Source organism: Sinocyclocheilus anshuiensis, unplaced genomic scaffold (genome assembly GCF_001515605.1).
Source record: "Sinocyclocheilus anshuiensis isolate Anshui unplaced genomic scaffold, SAMN03320099.WGS_v1.1 scaffold2184, whole genome shotgun sequence".
NCBI classification, from domain to species: Eukaryota; Metazoa; Chordata; class Actinopteri; order Cypriniformes; family Cyprinidae; genus Sinocyclocheilus; species Sinocyclocheilus anshuiensis.
The window spans coordinates 246279-254625 of NW_015547626.1; the positions used below are offsets into that span (position 1 = coordinate 246279).

Genomic DNA, 8347 nt, shown 5'->3' on the forward strand with positions numbered 1-8347 from the left:
CTTCGCGAGAATTTTACCGTTTCATTTGAGAAAACTAGCATCATCATACTCGACATACACACAGAAACTTCATGGCAACCTGTGAAAATAAAAGTACGGTTTAACATGTAACAGAAATATATTACTCTTGTATTACTTTTGTACAGTATAATGTACATCTTTAAAAATTCAATTTCTATCAAACTGAAATAAAACAATTAAATGATAAATAAATAATACAATTATTAGCCTATTAAAAAATGTTTTAAAAGAATATTCACACAATTTTTCTTCCATGTATTCATTTCAACAGCAAACCTCAATTTGTTTGCCAAAAAATAAAAGGGTTTAATTTTCATTTGATTTAAAATAAATGTTTAATGCCTTCATTTGATTTTCAGAAAAATTAAAACAATAATTTATGGGGGGGAAAAAAAAGAAAGAAAGAAAATGTTTGTAGGGCCCTATTGTTCAAAATGTTGAAATTGAGACTTTTGGTCTTGTTTTTTCACTGAAATAAATGTTTTTGTAATTACACAGAGAGTAAAGTACCGGAAAAGGTACCGTTGGGTACCGGCACCGAAATTCAGGTACCGATACCGGTACCGTACCGGTTAAAATGTGAATGGTAACCAACCCTAATAGACAGATAGATGTTTACCAAGCTGAAAGTACACTTCATTTCCCAGAATGCATCAGTTTTCTGAACGTGATTCTGCAGTTAAACTCCTAAGAAAAAGTGAATATTCTCTAAAAGCTGTTTTGGACCTTCAGCTGCTCTGGGTTTCTGCGGTTTGTTTCTCTTTGACCTGCTGCACTACTGCATTTAAACACAGTAAAGCTGAGCACTGTTTTAAAGAGAGAGTGAGAGAGAGAGCGAGCCTCTGTAGGTCTGCAAAGCCGTCCTGTGAGAGACTCATTTAGAAGGAACGAGAGAAGGAAGGGAAGAAAGAAAACTCCTTCTCAGGAAGATTAGTGGTCGTGCTTTTGCAGTCGGAGGTGGACGCAGAGCTGCTTTGGACACATTTTTCTCTGCCAGCCGTTCTGACCCCTGGGGCGAGGAGTTACCGTGAGGCCAGCCTCCCTCCTGCGTCAATTATTCACTGTCACCGCCGCCACTTCATCCCCTTGATAAAGAAAACTGTCCTTATCGGTAACCGGCCTCTCTTAAAAAACTATTTCCACGCTCCGGCCCGCAACCATCCATCCCGCCCCTCGTCCTCTTACAGAACGCGCCGGGCTTGAATAATGCAACATAAAATGCGACGAGGGATGCGTGAGGAGCAGATAAGGCATGTTTTTAAATGCTTATTAATCAAAAAGTGTCATTTTAACAAGACAAAACCTCTTTCCGGAGACGTCATGTATTGGCGTTTCACTTAAACGTGCTCAATCACGCACACAAGCCGTCGTAAATCAATAGAGTTGTGTTTGCATGCCGCAAAATATGCATTTAAGCATATGCATTTGCGCTTGACCCCGTATTGTCTGTGTGGCGGCTGTAAAGATGTTAAGCATCCTGCCCGCCGGTTCCCTCAGGACTGACCCGACTCAGCAGAAAACACGGTTGCAGCGGCGCTTAGCGCGGCCATCAATCATGCCGCAACACGACTAACTCACTTTCACCATGATGTATGTGGAGAGTCACCGATTCCAGTTAATCAAGTCATTACCCGCAGGCCCGTGAGCAACCTCAGCTGCTCCGCTGCACAACCTCACGCCACCGTAGAAATGCATTGATTTTTGTTTTGGTCTATATATAGCGTAATATTTAGCACCAGACTTTGCACTCTCACTTCCGCAGAAAGAATAATTGCACTATTGAATACATGAATAATACTGGAGAAATCTGCAATTCAGATAAATACAAAACACTACAAAAGCTGCTCCTTATTGCCATTTATCAAGATGCATGCGTGCATGCTGCATTTGAATGCATTAACAAAAGGCAACATTTCCATGGAATCAGGGCCTGAGGCTAAACTGCCAATGGCCAGTGACTTGAGAAAATGTAAAAAACTTGAGAAAATGTGGCCATACTTTTTTTTTTTCCCCAGCCATAAAACTGTATGTACATTGTTTCAATTAAAAAAAAAAACACAAAAAAACAGACAGAACAAATTGTGGAAACACATGTATCTAACTAATTATGAATTAAATAATAATAATAATAATAATAAATAAATAACACATTATTTACTATTATTTAATCAAATTATAAAAAAACAAAACAGAAATATCACTATAATATTACTGAACTACAAAATATTAATAATAATAACAACAACAACAATAATATTTAATGTATATTAATACTAATACTAATATTATTTTTAGTAGTAGCATTTTTGATAAATACTGTATGTGCATTATTTCATTAAAAAAATTGTAAAAACATCTAATTGCAACTTTTCTAATTAATTAGTTATGAATCAAATTATTTAAATATTAATAATAATAACAACAACAACAACAACAATAATATTTAATGTATATTAATACTAATACTAATATTATTTTTAGTAGTAGCATTTTTGATAAATACTGTATGTGCATTATTTCATTAAAAAAATTGTAAAAACATCTAATTGCAACTTTTCTAATTAATTAGTTATGAATCAAATTATTTAAAAAACATCTATTAAGAAATATCACTATAATACTATTGAATAGTGAAGCATTTAATAATAATAATAATAATCATTTATTATGTATAATAATTTATATTATATATAATTTATATAAATATTATTATTATTATTAATAATTACTTTATTTAACGTTTAAGCAATATAACTTTTAATTTGGCAGAAAACTGCAGGGGAAACCTCTCTTTTGAAATGCTTCTCTCTTGTTGACTACATATTTATAAACTCATTCTCATTAAAAACTTGGGAAGATATCTGGAGCATATTGCATTTTCAAATGCTCGTTATAAGCAACTGAAACTCTTATATACTCATATAATTACAACGCTAAACCATATGCTAAAACCATATCGCATTCTCAGCCATTGCTCGAATTAATACAAAAAAAATACCAACCAACTGACCAATTTTTACTCACATTTGGCGCTTGGTGAGTGCTCATTTTAGGCCCTGCGGGGAATGCATGAATTGATATATCATGAAAGCAATGTGATAAAAGCATCTGCCAAATGCATCCATGTAAACACAACATGCAAAGTGCATTCGGACGCCACTGTCTGCCAAGGTCGCCGTGCACGAGTTCGCATCCCGACTGCATTTATAACCCATCGAGAACCCTCACGCCGTCCAGTAAAACGCACCGCAGAGACACCTGCATTTTAATTGAATACATGCATTGTTTTCCCTTTTAAATCAGGTGACTTGCGCTCGGGTTCATAATTCGCGCTCGCATTTTCATAGAGGTCTGTGAGAGCGGGCCCCAGGCCCCTAACATAAAACAAATGACCGGCTCTCATGATAAATGGTTCTATTAGCAATCCAGATTGTTAAATTCAGATATAACAGAGCCGAGGGGAGCGGCGGCCCATTTATTTTCCCCTCCTCACACAAATAGCTTGTTTTTTATGTGTAAATAACATATTAAAAGTCTGCATTAGCCGTGTTGACTGATAGAGAGGAAAGCGTCGGGGATAAATAACGGCGGACAGGAGTGTAAAACACAGCACATTTAATAGCGCGTCTTCGTGGTGGGCTTGACTGAGGTGACAGCGGCTCTGCAGATTGTTGTAAACTCCACATTGACCATAAAGCCGCCGAACGCAACCGTATATTAAAAGTGGCGACTCCAGGCTCGAGGGAATGTGATCCCGGGTTCAAGGACCTCGTCTCTCGGGCCCCGCGCTGCATATTCACTTATCAGAGTCTGCGGGCCGGGATAATAAAGCGGATTAAAGTGATAAGTAATTGCTCTGTCGCCGAGCGCTAGCAAACAGCTGAGGCTCATTCCGCCGCTAAACTAGAGAGCATTTATTTACAGATCGGAGAGGACTAAACCAGCTCTGCTGAATAGTTCCTAGTATGTGGACTAACGTTTCGTGAGAAAATCGCCAAACTTTCTGGTGAAGCTGGCTGAGGAAGTCATTGCTGGTTAAGCTAGTTAAGCTAGGGATAGTTAACCCAAAAAGGAACATTTCGCCGTCATTTACTCACCTAAAGTCGTTACAAACATGTATGACTTACTTTTGTCCAAGTTATTTTAAAGAACGTTATAAATCAAACAAAATTGTAGAGAAAACAATACAACACTGAAACATTTTTCAAAATATCTTCTTTTGTGTTTAACAGAAGATAGAATATATTTTTTGTTTATATTTTGAATTAGATTAGATTTTTATATTTTCTGCTTTCATGTTAATTTTGCTTAAAGTTTGAGTAATTTTGTTGTTTTTAAATATGTTTGTATAGTTTTTATTCATTTTCATTTCAGTTTTAGTTTATTTTAGTGCATCAAGGTAAACGAAATAAAAATTTTAGTCATTTTTTATGTGCTTTTGTAATTAAAAAAATTTTTTTGTCTATATATTTTTAATAAATTTTTAGTCATTTTTAAAATACATTGTCATTTTAAGTAATTTTAGTCCTTCAACTTAAACTTATTTCAGTTATTTGCCAAGGCAACATTTCTATATATATTTTTTTTTTACAATTTTAATAGTTTTTTTGTTAATCTAATATTTTTATTTATTTTATTTTATGTTATGTATTTTTTATATATTTATATTTAATTTCATTTTATATTTTATTTATATATATATATATATATATTTATATTTTTTTTTGGATAAAAGCGTCTGCTAAATGACTAAATGTAAATGTAAACGTTTATAAAGGTATAAACTAAATGTATACAGTTTATTTTTTTTTACTTTTTTTTATGTCATATTTTATTTCATTTATGAATATATTTATTTCTATTTCACAATATTAATGATTATTTTATTTTATTTCAATTAGCGAAAATACTTTTTAAGTATCTTTTTAATTACTACTAATTAATTTAATAGTACTTTTTAATTAACTTTCAATTAATAATAACAAACTGATTAAGTAGAGGTTAGACATACTGAAGAGCTCAAAAAACTATTTAAAACAAATTTTTAAATGTTTCTAAATCTGAAATTTAATCTTACAAAAAAACATTTCAATTTAGTGAGGTCTCTCCTGTCTCGTATGTTTCTCACATGTGCCTCTAGAGTTTCAAAAATATATTTTTGTGTTGTTACACACAGCATAAAGAAAGCGTGTCCTCAGTCACATCTGAAGTGTTTTCATTCACAAATACACAGCACACTGCTGCAGGCATCATTAAAAGTGGTTTTAATTAGTTTCAGCTCTGATTCGAAGCCCTCAGTGCTTCTGATCTGGCGTTTGCTGTGGTTTTCTGCTAAAAAACGCTCAAGTCAAAACTACCTGTTAGTCCGTGTTCAATATTCATCCGCCTGGAGTCTCTCAGAACAAACACTGTTCACACTGCAATCACAAACGTCCCCGTTTCATGCCATTCTTTGACACACAATTAATGACCGTTTGAAATAATGGCAGGCCACCAAAGTCTTTCATGAATCAGAAAGCAGAATCAGCATTTCAAAGGTCTCAGACGGGCCGCCGTCCACCGCTGCGACCGCTGTCTTCACTAATTCATATCAGTTATACTCTGGAGGTAAGAACAAGCTCCTTCGGCCTCATTATAGACAACTTTTATCACGGGTCCACAGACATGTTTTAAACATGCTCGCTCTCGTCTGCTGTCACACTCTTTCCTCTCTGGACGGGGTTTGATGACCCCAAAGCACACACTGAGATACTGAAAGTTTGCATCCACAACAGACGAGTCTGAAAAGCGCATGATTACTTTCTCTCTGAAATTATTCAGGATTATGGAATATAATCAGAGTACCGTGTGAATAGAGATCTCTGTAATATCTCAGTTGTTTCTCTTATACTGCAATGAGATTAATAGAGAACATTTATTTAAAGACCCTATTATAATATAATATAATCGGAAAAATAAAATAAAATGTATAATTTAAAAAACAAAATAAAATATAAAATAAAATAATAGAGAACATTTATTTAAAGACCCTATTATAATATAATATAATCGGAAAAATAAAATAAAATGTATAATTTAAAAAACTAAATAAAATATAAAATAAAAAAGATATAAAGATATAAATAATATATAGAATTAAATTAAATTATATATATAAAATTAAATAAAGATATTTAAAAAATAGAAAAATATAACAATCATGAAAAATAAAAATGTAATAAAAATATAATTTTAGGCAAGTTTAGCTGTTTTTTTATATTTTATATACATTTTAAATGAATATTGAAATGAAAATTAAAATTTATAATATACATATACATATATATATATATATATTTTTTTTTTTTCAGTAATTTTATACATTTTAAATTAATATTGAAATGAAAATGTATTTAATTTCAATATTCAATATTTCATTTCAATTTTATTCATATGATTAAAATAGTAAATATATAGTTTTTTAAAGTAATTTTATACAGTATTTGTTTTTGTCATTTTTATTAGTTTTTTTAAATATTACTATATACTGTATCATTAATAAATTTTTATCTCAGTTTTAGTAATTTTATATTCCTTCAACTTAAACTTATTCAATTTACCTAGTTGTCAAGGCAACATTCAATTTTTTTATTTTGTTTTTCTAAATGAAGTTTTTTAAGCTAAAATGTAATTTTTCAACAGCCAAATGTAGTTAATGAGGTCTCTTATTGTTTTTCTAATTGTTGAAGTTATAGTGATATTTTATTTTATCTCAGCTTTATTTTAATTTATTTTACTATTTTGAATAGTTTAAGTTTTAGTTAGCAATAACACCACTGATTAATATCGAAGGGCTCATCCTTTTTTAAAAAACTATTAATACTTCTAAATAATTTAAAATTTTGTCTGTCTACTAAAATTTAATCTTACAATAGCCAAACGTAGAATTAACGTAGAATCTTTTATATTGTTTATAGCTAGATCAAATCCATCACGGCTCGTGGGCAATGAAAGAGAAATCTCCGTCTGATACCATCAATGCTGCTGCTTAGTTCGATCAAGCAAAGTTAGGATCTCAAATTCACTTTCACTTCAGTCTCACCCGTAATTTTCAAAACGAATCATATGAATCATGTACGAGTGAAAATCACACTCTATAAATTATGCCGTTCGACTGTCTTGTTGCCACTGTGTGGCCTATTTTTCCGCTCCTTTCTTCAACAAATCATGGATTTTTCTTTCCTTTACAATGGCAGGCCACCAAATTCCTTCATCAATCTCTAAAAAAAGCCCAAAACCCATTTCAAAGCTGGACCTCGGCGCGTGTCGTCCGCCGCTGCTATTTTAACTAGTTCATAACACTTACACTCTGGAGGAAGGAACAAGGTCTTTGGGCCTCATTATTCAGCACTTTTATCATGTTTTAAACATGCTCGCGCTCTTTCTATCCGTGCGTCCGTAGCTCCTGATTAATCTCAGAGCAAACAGAGCGCTAAAAGCCCAGGGCTCGTCCAATCGGCCGTGATTACGTGTCGTTGCACGAGGACGACTCGCTCGCTATTAATGAACGTGAGTTTAGGATTCACATCAGGCCCGACGGAGCCTCACCTTTGACTCTTGGGGGCTTTCGGCCCGGCTTATCAGAGACGGCCGGCACCGCCAGTGCCATATTTTATCTTTAAAATGCATATTTCATGGGCATATTCTCTTCCTCGGCTCTCGGCTGGTGAGATAAATAACCCCAGAATAACTCAAAACATCATCTGCTTATGTGCAACTCTTAAATCTCATTTACACTGCATGCAATGCAATTGGTCATGTGATATGCAAGAACCAATGAGGTTGGATGCACCAGATATCATATGAACATATGCATGCATGAATGGGATTTGAGACTGAAACGCAAAATAATAGGAAGTGAAAGCGAGTTGTTTTGGGAAGGAGCGGACAGGTTCATACTTCTGGCCAGTGATGATGGGGAAGGTTTTTTGGACAGCTCGCTGAAGCTGTTTCCATCCAGAGCGGACGTCTTACAGTCCTTCTTCTCTGCGGCGGTGGGAACGCTGGCCTCCATCCTGATGTATTCTATGAGAGAGAGACAGAGAGGTCATCTGAAATATCCTTGCAGATGTATTAATAAGGTAAAGCAAAGAAATAAAATAAAGAAGAAAACATTACGTAAAATTAAATGAACTAAAACATAAAATGAAATATAAAAAATAAAATATAAAATAAAATATATAGAATAAAATCTGAAAATATAAATGAAACTAAATTAAATATAAAAATAAATAAATAAATATAAATTAAAATAAATAAAAACAAAACAATACATAAAATAAAATAT

General features: G+C 33.1%; 1 pseudogene; it reads right to left on the reverse strand.

Annotated features, from left to right (window-relative positions):
• Positions 1-8347, reverse strand: part of LOC107701790 (zinc finger protein GLI2-like) — a 109190-nt pseudogene that overhangs the window by 79658 nt on the left and 21185 nt on the right.